The 13,247-nt window shown below is 37.3% G+C and overlaps 1 protein-coding gene across 2 annotated transcripts in view; it reads right to left on the bottom strand.

The window, feature by feature from the left end:
- LOC139129447 (adhesion G protein-coupled receptor B1-like) overlaps positions 1-10,720 on the bottom strand; it is a 113,266-nt gene extending 102,546 nt beyond the window's left edge. Inside the window, exon 1 of one of the 2 annotated variants that reach the window (XM_070695078.1) lies at positions 10,463-10,720. The gene's annotated coding sequence lies outside the window, so the exon portion shown is untranslated. The remainder of the gene's footprint in view (positions 1-10,462) is intronic. The other variant, XM_070695079.1, reaches the window with a different exon arrangement.
- Between the last annotated feature and the right edge of the window lie 2,527 nt (positions 10,721-13,247).

The raw sequence follows: 13,247 nt of genomic DNA on the forward strand, positions 1-13,247 counted from the left end.
TTTTTTTTTTTTTTTTTTTTCCTTCTTAATAAAATATGGAAATACAACGATGCGGCGTAATGCTTGCGTTATATTTCACTTTTAATTTCAAATGTGTTTCTTCTTTCGGAACATCAACTTATGAGCATCGAATCCAATTCAACCGCCGACTTGTTGGCAAGCAATTGATATTCACCACGTGTTTCACACATGAGCACGATAGCAGTCAATCCCGACACTCGTGACGACCTTTCTCTTCAACATAAGTGTTGATTTCAAGAGTTAAAAACAGACGAACGCGGTCGTTATAACGAAAACAAATATGACGATGTTGTCGAATGGTTGGCGCGAAAACAGAAGCTTGCATGCTAACCGAAGCTGGATAATGTACCGTTTCAGGAGTGCCCGAGTTGAAATACAATGGCGCGAGAGATACTACGCAACAGAGTGGAATTCGAGAAATCAAGCTCATTTATAGATATTACAGAAAAACCAAGATGTAGTTCTTAGATTACTCTGTACAAAATCCAGGTAACTGACACAGTTTTACCGAATTGGAAGATAAATACATGATTATTGGCAGATTACCTGTAATGACACATGAAATAAAATCAGAAAGAAGCCGACTGTTAAAATGATTACTTTTTAGAGAAAGGCGACTGGCACAGATGTCAGAAGTCGACAGTGTTTTAAAAGATGCCGACAAGAAGCTTATATTTTATAACTGAAATTTTTACATTGTCCTTTAGATGTAGGTATGATCTATTAAGCTTTTCAGTTAATATAGTGACGTCACTTTCAGATTGAAGTATCATATCTGTATAGAATGTGACTTGCTGTCTTTGTCTGCGTTTGCTATACGATTTCTGTGAACTGTTGTTCGTCGTGTGTGCTGCTGCATAAACAAACGATTCAATCGGCGCGTGAAACGTGAACCCTCTACGTCACGCGCGCAAGTAGCCACCGTCACGGCCCCTGCAAACAGTATCATGTCGATATGTACGACGGTGATCGATATTATTCACTTTAGTTAGTTTGAGAAAAAAACGGTTACAAATTAATCATTTAACTCCAAGGACGACTTAATTGTGTAAATCATTTCAATTCAGTGGAATTCGACGTGAACCACATCGTTGACTGTTGCATCTCTCTGTCATTGGAAAAATAAACGCCGGGCTATGTCATGCAGGGGTCAAGGCTAAGTATGTTGGTTTACCTGTTGCTGCATTTACACTGTAAATCCATAAATGGTTATGAGGGTTAAATGAGGCCAAAAGGGAGAAATAAAAAGAAATATTTGCTTGATGTTCGCGTACAGGAATATTTGTTGTGTATTGTTCATGAGTATATGGATTTACGTCAACAAAATGGTATTTTACTGTTTAAGGTGGTTCAGGCCACGAAAATAAAAGACTCAAACTTTTGTTCAAACTTTCCTCAAAAAATCTTTCAAACATTCTGTATCAAAATCAAGCATACAAATCGGGGGTAATCGAGCAAGTATTTGTACAAAAGAGACAATTACCCAAGATTTACCAATCTTTGAAATTCAAAATGGCCGCCATCCTTGTGTTAACTTTATGAAGAATATAAAGTTGGGATTTTTGAAAAACCAAGACTATAAAGATCTTCCTTACACCAAGACCTTTAAAATAAACCCCCACAAGTGGTGGATCAAAAAAGATTATAAAAGTTAGAGAGACCAACAATCATCCCCCGACGCGCATTCTACCTTAATTAATAAGTTGCTTGTTATAACTTCTTCAAGTTGTCGCCTGCATGCTCCCTTGATATCGAAATCCAGGTTCGGTGTTTTTCAACAAGCATAGTCTGGGTCCGACGTGAAGCCTGCAGCACAATGCCAAAGGCACACACCTCTTTGGCTTACCCATACCTCTCTGCGTTGTGTTACTATCTCTCAAGTGTGTCGAAACGTGGGTCTTTGATTTAGGCCTACATGCCAAGAGGTGTGACTACGCGTTGTGCAATAAACATGCATCAAAAGATAGGTACTCATACGTCAAGCCGAATTTGTACATCTTCAAGATACAAACATCCACAGACAGAATATGTGAATAAATTGAAGCTTACATAACGTATCTTCTTTGCAAAAGAATAGCATTTTATCACGAATATTTAATGCCAATTTGCTTCAAGGGAGACTTACATAAGCTCAAATACCTCGTAAAAATTACCTATACATCATTTATGGATTACCGTCCCACGCTTTGGTAGGTTACAATCGCCGATCGAAGCGAGCATAATACTGCCCTGGATTGCAAGATCAACTCAGGAGTTCAGAGGTCACGATATGTGATAAAATGAACTAAAGCTCTATCACTCGGTAACAGACTGTTCGAAATAAATGAAAAACAAAAAATGGCCGAAATAAAAAAATAACAAGAAAACAAATACCCGAATCGCACACACAAATACCTTGAAAGTTAAAGTCACTATTCTACTTTCAATGTCACGATCTTCTCACTACTTAAAGAAAGCCGGTGTCTTTGAATCTTGATGGATTTGGTTGATAGCTAGATATCTAACCTGCCCATCCCTAATTACCAGTAAATTGGTCCACACTCAGCATTGATAACAATGGATTTTGGTCAAACCATAGACCCTCGAGGGTCTATGATCAAACCAAGGTGACTATCCCTTTTGGTGTTGCAATTTTTCTCTCCAAAACTTTAGTGCAACATTTTACCAATTTTTATATTTTATCTGTATTTTTTTGATAATTTTGGACAATAGATATCACATTTTATTGGCTACATGTTTTATCAAAAGTTTTACAAAAATTTGAAAAAAAAAATTGACTGAAGTATATTTTATAGAGACGACCAAATTGACTTTGGTGCTGAAATGATTAATGTGTTAAAGGTCCGCCAGCAGCAGTTCTTTTCAATTTGTTAGAATCAACCTTGTAGACATCAAAATATCGCTTAAAAGGATAGTCTTTGAATTTTTATCTACAGAACAACAGCATCTATATATAAAACATTTTCTCTTTCTTTTAAATTTCCATATGTTGATTGGACATTGCGGGACGCATTGCTAGAGAGACGGAAAGTGTTACAGAATTAACTAATTCCTTTGTGTTCCCCCCTCCCCCGATGTTTTACATCAAGGGTCATATACCAAGTTGCTATTGACACAACAGCAAATGCTATATAATTAGTAGGATAATTAGGAGTTATTTTGTGCGTCGACGAAGACAACAAATGTTTAAATATTTTTAACGAATGTGGAGAGCAGCTTAATTTGCATAATACACCATTGACACTGGAGTCACGAAGGTATTGATTGCGTTTTACGAGCACGTTCCTGTAAGTGACTCAGTTGTTAGCTATAGCGTGCTTTACGACTTTGTCTAGATCCTGATTGATGAATATTTTGAATGAATGAGAGTGTTTCATGGGGTGATTTTGTATCGTGCCAGTCATGAATAACTTTTTGTAACATGTAAATTTGTAGCTCGTATAATTGTTTTGAGACCTACAATAATATTTATGCTTCGATGAATTCTTTTATCTTTAATTCATAAGTAATGATCAAAGCCACGCTTTCAACGTATTGTTTAAAAACTTATACTTCGACTATATTGCTATCGCCGCTGCCGCTCCATCTCCTATGCCCCGAGTATGTAAGTTCTATACAAAAGATAAAAAAGAGTGCTTTAACTTCGAAGACCTAAATCCAATACTCTGTTGATGTGTCTCAACGACCTCACACTTCAACTCTTCTATTGGAGAAACTGAACTGTAATAACGCCAAAGAGCAACATGTTGCCGTAGACAGGCGGAATACCACATCTTGTTTGCAATGACCAAAACGATTATAACTTGCAGCATACATCAAAATTGTCATTTTTCATATGCAACATTAGATAACGGGGAAGCCAAACACGATACGGTTTTCCTACATTAAATGAAATATTGTGAAATCCCGTATTTTATGAACCATAAACAGGCATTACACTTTCGTTGGGGCCAAAAGGTTAGAGACGATCAAAACGGAACATCCATATGTTCATCTTCAATCTAAGCCAATCATTTTGCACATGTTTGCGACTAATTACCCAGACGTGTTGTCCGAAACCCGTGCAGGCTGACTGGCGCCAAGTAATGTTTGCTGCACCAATAAAATGACGTTTCGCGATATATCGTTTACACAAATGACAGCCGCAATACTTACGTACGTATTCCACTCGTCGTCTGATTTTTATCATCTTGAAGGAGTTAAAGCCCAGGCATAACAGACTGACAGACAGTTGTATCTTATCAGTTTGCGAACTGTGCAATCGTTGAAATTCAATTCTTTGCCCGCGTCACATTTCATATGATAACAATGATACAATTCGAAGCCCAGCTACATTACCAATCCCAGACACGACTTCCAAGAGAAGGAAGCATAATTCCAAAGGAAAGTAGGACGCGTGACATACTTACAATTAAATTATGTCAGTTCATAGTAATTAGAAAGATTTGCATTAGTTTATCTGATTATTTTGCTAACTCAAAACGTAAGCTCTTATCTACATTACGTAATTAATATTTCATAATATGTACAATGATTAGTGGTTTAAATGAAATCATATTTGTGACATTTATATATATATATATATATATATATATATATATATATATATATATATATATATATATATATCAGTATACAGATGTCCTCGTGGGAAATTACAGTGCTTGATGCTAAAGCAGAGCGTTATAAATAAAAACACAAAATTACTTCAAGTACAAAGTAATGATATCTGTTACTTAAGTTTCATGCATCCTGCATTATGATTGCAGGATGCATAAAACTTAAGTAACAGATATCTTTACTTTGTCCTTGAAGTAATTTGTGAAAAAAAATATATCTATATATATGTATATATATATATATATATATATATATATATATATAATATATATATTATATATATATATATATATATTACATACATATATATATATATATATGTATATATATATGTATATATATATATATATAAACACAAAATGTATACAATGTGCCCTCCCGGTTATCACCATAATGGCTTTATGGCGACCTCTGAACTTGGGCACAGAGAGTACTGTTTATATATATATATATATATATATATATATATATATATATATATATATATATATATATATATATATATATATATATATATATAATGATTCGGGACTGACTATTTATATTAAAATTGTTACATTTTGCGCGATATATATATATATATATATATATATATATATATATATATATATATATATATATATATATATATATATATATCGCAAAGTGTAACAACTATGATATCAATAGTCAACTCCGTATCATTTCAGATTGCTAATACGCATACTTTTGTAAGCTGAGAGCATTATTTCTATGCTGTCATCAATTGCGTGATAGAAAAGAGACACGGATTTTTTCACAATTTTTTTTGCTCAGACAAGGGGTATCATCTCCGACATCATCATCTTCTCAGCAGTAATCACACCTCGGCAAGTATCTCTAGTGAATTTATTCTTTTTTTCGTTGTAAATAAAGATAATCAACGTGTGAAGGACAATACCTTAATCCAAGTTTAGGACTATCATTGTAGACATATGGACTGTTACTCCGTGTCGCAATTGTGGGCAAATAAGTCCTAGCGCATAATGTTTTCAAGCATATGTCAAAGAAATAGGGTCACCCGGTCAGATATACCGGTAGCAATCAAAGGAAAAATCCTTGAAGGTTAATCTTGTAATTCATTCTTTGCCGACTTTGATAATGAGAAGGTCACGGTCAGAATCGCTGTGGCACACAGGTTTTTTTTCAAGTACATGGTATCGGATACACAATTTATTCCCTTGTGTTAATGTACATTATAGGAACTGTTGATATCAGCGTATGATTAAGGGCTTGATTTTTATATTTCTCCAGAGTATCGTAGTATGAATTATCAGACTTTCCCAATGTCATAAAATTTGTCGTAAGTCAGGAAAAGGGGATAGATCCTACGCGCGTCGTACGCGAATGACGAACAAGCTTAATTCGAAAATAATGCGACAACTGAGGTCTCAGCGATTCTGTCACTTTAAAGAGTTCGGCCTGTCACTCACCAAGAATTTCATTTGCTTTGATGCTTGTAGTTTAATACCGCGAACAAATTATGTTCACCTGTAATGCCTAGACTCCAGATTCCACACAAATAATATTCAATTTCAAATTAAAAACGTGTTTTATAGTGTGTCTACGCTGCGACAGTAAGAAACAACGTGATGTATTGAAAGTTCTGCGCGTTAAATTGGTTTTACCTTGTAAGAATAACAGATGCCTGCATACGTAACGATAATTAGATGAAAAATTGATGCCACTGAGCATGCGGGGCGTCTGTGTGAATTACCAAACTAACAAAATTATACAAAAGCTTTCTTTACATGTATAAAACCCCAATGTCACTCTGCGTAATGAGTATTTTTTCAATATACAATTCTTGTTATGGGGGATGTTGATAAATGAGGACTTGTGAAATTAATTATAACAGTCTTCTTCAGCCAGAAATAAATGACCCATAACTGTTTTATGCGTAACACAAAGTTCACAGGCGATTCTACGAATTGCAAAAATTAAACTTGTTTTCATATGCAGAATCCATATCGAAGACAATAATTGCTTGATTATTTAATCATAACCAACGACCAGCATCTGTGTTAACCCGCTTGTCTATTTACAAGATAGCTGGTAGGTGAAACTCCTATATTTCTGTCTGGTAAACTTTATCTACGCCAATGAAGTGTGTCGATGATCAGTGGCTTGTATTAGATGTAAGGGGTTGTCAGGCATTTTGGTGAAAAACCTTGCTCAATAGGATGGTAATTTTTCTTCCTTCCCACCAGATGCCTGCTATACCTTTAGGGCATAAAACGTGTTGCAACGTCTTTTAAGGTAGTATGTGCCTCGAAAGTGAAAGACTTAAACTTTTTGTCAAATTTTCCTGAAAAAAACACGCTTTGAAAATCAAGAATAAAAATTGTGGGTCATCGTGCAAATATTGGTACTCGAGAAACAAATTACCCGAGATTTACCGATACAATGTAATTCAAAATGGGCGCCATCCTTGCCTTAACTCCGTGGAGAAAAATGAAATTTCGGATTTTCGAAAATCTAGGGCGGTGAAAACTTTTCTTACACCAAGAGCTTTAAAATGGGTCCAAACAAATAGTAGATCAGAAAAGGATTGCGAAAATTTGAAGGTACGAATGTGTGTTCCCGAGGCGCCTTCCTCATTAAGGTCATTCCACGCACGTGTCCAGGTTGCTGTTGATAATTGAGTATTGGGCAGAGTATGAGCACTGTTAGAGTCTTCGCTACTGCCCAGATAACCATTTTAATACTCTGCCATTGTTAATCCGAAAGCTCCTTTTAGAAACTGTTTCAGAATTCTCCCTCATCAGATCGATACGTCTCGTGTCTCCCTAGCCAGGATCAAACGGCAATGTGATAAAACTGTCGGTTCAGAAGTCCGACAAAGGCGTCGTTTGTCTGCCGGTCTTAATAGGCTTTAAATGCAATCCACTCGCCCTGGGCCCCGTCATCTCTGTTCATTAGGTTGAAAGCTTCTTGCTGTTTTAGGCATTGTGTACTTTAGTTTTCCTTGAATGTTTCAATACGAGCATCGCTATTGCCAATTCAATATTTCAATATAACCCTTGACAACCATTTTCCATGTCATATTATATCTAGATATATAAATAGTATTTGTGTCATGATATATCGATCAATTTTGCTGATGAACAATAACAACAAGAATCAGTTTTGAAGTAAAATTTCTGTTTTGGTTCCAAAGATCCTTTCCGGGGAAAATATGAATTCAGATTGTGAATGTTCACGTCAAATCAACAATTTGTACACATACCTTAAATGTCAGAAGTCTTAGTTTTCTCGACTTAAAGACACCTAAAGAAATGATCATCGCTGATTCTTAAAATAAAACAATACCTCTGCCGCAGGCGTGTATACACCCGATTTTGGTACAATGCGTGACACATTGCAAGGGAGCCGTCAGGCGAATACTACTGAGCGAATAGTACCCAAAATCGATATATGCTTTTAAATTATATCAACATTAGTGTTTATGCCATTTAAATGGGTTTCTTCGTAGTTTACGCACCAAAAGGGGTGAAGCAGATTCAAATATTGAGATTGGGCGCCTGGAACCGAGAATTGTTTACAAACGGGACACACAGCGCGCGTACGTGGCCATGGCAATGCAATGGAAACGACGCAGACGACAAAAAGTGACAAAGCTGATTCTTCATTGTTGGCATTTTAGCGTACACGGATTATTCACTCTTGTTACGTCATTGGACCCTGGACAATCAGCGGCATTAACTCACAGCGGCTCATCGTTCTTGAAATTAATGAATTACGAAATTTACGCACAAGAAGATTATCATACATAATTGAGGTATTTCTTTGTCGGAATTAGCAATCCCTCGGAGCGGGCACGTGCCATTTAACCAGTATGGCGTGAGTTCATTGCATTCGCATTGAAGTCACGAGTATGTTCATGCAGCATGGGTTGGAGTGATCCGTTATGACTCACTATCGGAATACTAGGCCTAATGCAAACACTGAATCGAAATTCTAATGCAATACTGTTTCTGAAAAAAATATACCCCAAGTTACAGAAATTCAATTTTTAGATTTAGCTTGAAGCTTGACCCTGGTGTGGCGTCTCCGTTTAAATTAATGTATGTATCAGTACAATGTGATATCCGAAAAGGGAACCCCTCATTAAGAACACTTTGATGGCCCCTATCTAGAGGCTATTGCTAAGAGAGCCCATTATTACGAGAAGGAACTGGACCAACTTTTACACACCATTTTACACATTGCTATCGTGTCTTTTTTTAGTTTGCATTCAGATAGTCGCATTATGTATTTTAGTACATAAGCATTATTATTTTAAGCATCACTGATGCTCGATTGCGGTCATTTTTATCATTTACAGATATGTAATCGATTCTTTTGCATGGGGAATCGCTTCTATCAGTACACGCTGTAAGCATTCACAAGTTGACACGAACTTGAGTCTGAAATGTCACGAAATTCTGTTCCTTGCGATCCCAAACACTCCGACACAAGAGTCTCAACCGATAGTTGTGCTGATTTATCGGGTGCATGCTGTTGTCAAGAAAACACGTCCGAAGAGTGAACATTGAACAGCTTTTGTAAGCTAGGCTCTTTTTTCAACGCTAACTTATTGCATGCACAAATTGAATCACAAAGAAACATTGAAAGAAACTGTGGCATGCGGATCTCTTATAATGAATTTTGGATGTAGCATGGTTGTATATATTATTTGTGCATTGACTCTACTGGGACTGAGATTAGGCATAAATGCAGGTAGAAAATATAGTACCTGTGCTTGCTCGTGGGTTGTATGTATGTATGTACATGTATGTACATGTATGTACATGTATGTATGTATGTATGTATGTATGTATGTATGTATGTATGTATGTATGTATGTATGTATGTATGTATGTATGTATGTATGTATGTATGTATGTATGTATGTATGTATGTATGTATGTATGTATGTATGTATGTATGGATGGATGGATGGATGGATGGATGGATGGATGGATGTAGGCATACTTACAATAAATCGACATAAATTAACCAAGTAGAAACTATATTATAGATTATCCAGTGCTGGTCTATTGAACTTTAATAATTGAAAAAAAACTGTGATGTTATGATTCAATTTGGTATGAGACATGCATGCTGTGATGTTTTGATTCAATTTGGTATGAGACATGCATGCTGCGGCCATCGGTATATTAATTGGATTACAGTAATACACATTTCAAGGCGAATTAAATCATTGTTTAAATTGTTACTGGCAGAAATGAGATAATGTGAGGACTGGAATCATGTCCAAGGGATCACAATCGCTCATTATCATGTATAATGTCATTAACCTATTACCAGTTTGTTGAAGCCATTTAGCAAACCTGACATTATGCTGTCGTCAGTTCACTAATTATGATACCTGGCAACACAATTGAATACCCAAATACATGTAAAACCTAAGCACAAGGATAATCGCTCGCTAGTTTGCCCCTTTGTGCCCTGTGTAATTAAATGTCCTTGGATTTAGTAATGCGCGTCCGAGATTTGCAGCTACCCAAATTCCTCGTATGATGCATCAGTGGCTCAGCTTTGTGTTTGGCAGCGGCGAGCTATTTGACCGCCATAACAGACGACATCGAAATTGCGAAGCCGTTTCGTTTTCTAGGACCTCCATTTTGACAGACATCGGGTGAAGAAGGAGACTAGAAAACACTCGTCTTGTCGTCGCGCTCCTTAGGCCGCGGTGGTGCGCCGTCAGTTGGACAACGTTCCAAGGCTACGCTTCGCCTCACGTCACTTTCCCCGATGACATGTTAGATGGTATGGATGAGATATTTAACACACTTACCTTGCAGTGTGTCTGTATTCGCGGCTGATGTAGTCTGGCGAAAAAGAAAATATGAGCCCTTTTTTGTTAAAGCGACATATGAGGACAGTATATGGGCAGCTTGAGTTTTCTGAAATCACTAAAATCTCGCTAACACTTGGTGTAGACTCTTCTCAGAGTGGCAACAAGCTGCTGTGTCATTGCAGATAAAATGCCCGTCGCTGGGTCCTTGTGCGATGGCGGGAGAACTTACAGTGCGGATGCTACTACTGCAACACTGTATCATGGTATTGGGGCCTCTTACCTGAGCATGCGCCGTACAAACTCGTTATGCCCGGAGGCATTTTCCCGTTTTCACGGTATTGGCATTTCAGCACACCGCTTCAATTTCAGCATAAAATCAGAATGGAGTGGTTTAAAGAAATATTCGCATTTGAATTTATATGACTCTTGCGGTTTCTAATTTCCGAAATTTCAAGCTACCCGAAGGGCAGACTCGATGACATCACTGCTATCGACAAACGTTTTGATTTAAAATTTACCCCTTAACGCATGTGTTAAAATGTTAATTGATGTCGCGTGCTGAAATGTATGCTTTCCCTGTCAAAACAGTCTTTGGCTTAGCGTACGTGGAAGTTCAGCTCTTTGTTCATGCGCACTTGCATTCACTGAGATATACAATTGAATTTACTACATTGAGCTCCCTTCACTGGCTTCTGAAAGTATCACACATATATTTTATGTAGAAATACGCAACCAGAGAGTGTACATGTAGCTTGGCAAATGCCCCCATGGGTACTAGCCGTCACGTGACTACCAGATCGATCAAAGAATGAAATATTTACACGCCCTTTAGCTGATCAATATTTCGATTCACAAACTATGCATGGATTCTACCTTTGAAAATGTGGCATGGCCTCAGCCGACGACATATTGACTGTTATTTTGAATAGGTGGCAGAGAGTGACAAAAGTCATCTAAATGGTGCTTATTGGCAAACCTATTTAAATTATAGACAAATTACCTAAGTGCTCTGGCCGCTAATGAAGAAAAAATAATATGTAGTGCATCTTTAATCAAGGTCAAATCTCTATGATTATATGTTACCTTGACAGTTATAGCGAAATATAGAGTTTTCTTGATGAAAACTAACAATTAAGTGGAGAAGTGTGAAAATTATTTAAGAAAATTGTACCTTTCGCAATATGGCAAGGCCTTAAGAATAACTATGGCACATGCTTCTTTCATGGAGAAAAAAAAGGAGGCGCCCTCACTCTACTGCAGTTTCTTTTGTTTTATTACGATCGTCCGTATTTCGAAAGCGTGCAAAGCACGCTAAATTTTGCTAGAACAGGGGTGGGGCGGTATACAAGGCACACAGCTCTGCCATAACTCAGGCACATATAATAATCATGAAAGACGAGGGAGGTGTACGATATATTATTCGTGCAAATTAATTGCGCGAGTACCCAGAATTAAAGAATAAAGCAAAGCAAATTGTTTTGGCAAAAAAATGCAACCCGAATTTTCTATCATGACAGCATATTATTGTTATATTATACGGCACTCTTTGTGGCGCTTTGACGGCTCGGTTGGCGTTGTTGTGAGTCATTTTTAGAGCGCCATCACCCCGTGAAGGAGTAATGGCGCTCTTCAAACGACCCGAGAGTATTGCCTGGTTTGCCATCTAGTTTCTGTCGCTTGCTGGTCACCGTGAAAAACTAGTCAAAATGATGTCTTCCATATAACCAAGTGGTAGTTCCCTCCTTTCAAACTCTCAGGTATACAAAGAATATATATCACGTTTTGACCACATCGCAGGACGGTGGTTAGGGTAACAGACTCGCTGTAAGCGGATGGTGAGTTCGAGACCAGGAGAATCGAGCGTAACGGACTCACTGTTGGGCACCAAGCTTGGTGAGCTCTGGACTCGCTGGGAAGAACGTACCCCATCCTGTCAGTTAGCATTTGCCGGTTGGATGATGGACTGAATAAAAACCGAGCAAAGTTATCTTCACTGTTTACTTTCAGCCGGCCTCGCGGTGCTCTCTATAAACGTAACATTTACAAACAGCTTGCTCTCTTTGTTCATCATACTGGTCAGTTCAAAATTAAAATACATTCGAGTCCAGCGATATATCCAGCTATAAATATATATATATATATATATATATATATATATATATATATATATATATATATATATATATATATATATATATATGTAGATAGCCCAGAATAATCTGCACTGAGCGACACAGAAATCTTTTTTAAGCACAGAGAGCTCCATATTGACTCTTTTGAGCACCAGACTGTTTATTATGCGGAATAGATTAACTTAAGAGTTTTACATCCCTCCTCCTAGACTGACTCACTGCTGGCTTTGTTTCTCTTGGGCGAAGGCTGTCGTTACTGGCCGGACTGTTCGTTTCACAATGTAATTAAATAACTGTAAATAATCGTTCGCTTTTTAATTTATTCCAAACGTTATCACTTGGTTAAATGACACAATAAATTATACAATACAAAATATAGCTGAAACAACATGAATATGTGACAAAAAGACTAATAAGCCGCGGCCATTGCTGCAGACGATACTGCGTGCATCATCACCTTACCGGGTACTTTTCCAACGACTATTTCCCCGGGGGAGGGAAGTCTTTCAAAAACATTACCCTGTGACGTCACGTTAGTCGATTCAGCGTATATTTTTTTCTCGTCATTTGACGAATTCCGACCAATCTCAACACGAAATGAGCATGTGGCGTGCTATAAAATGTAACTGTGTCGTAGGCTGTGAGTATGA

This window comes from Ptychodera flava, chromosome 3 (assembly GCF_041260155.1).
Source record: "Ptychodera flava strain L36383 chromosome 3, AS_Pfla_20210202, whole genome shotgun sequence".
Taxonomy (NCBI): domain Eukaryota; kingdom Metazoa; phylum Hemichordata; class Enteropneusta; family Ptychoderidae; genus Ptychodera; species Ptychodera flava.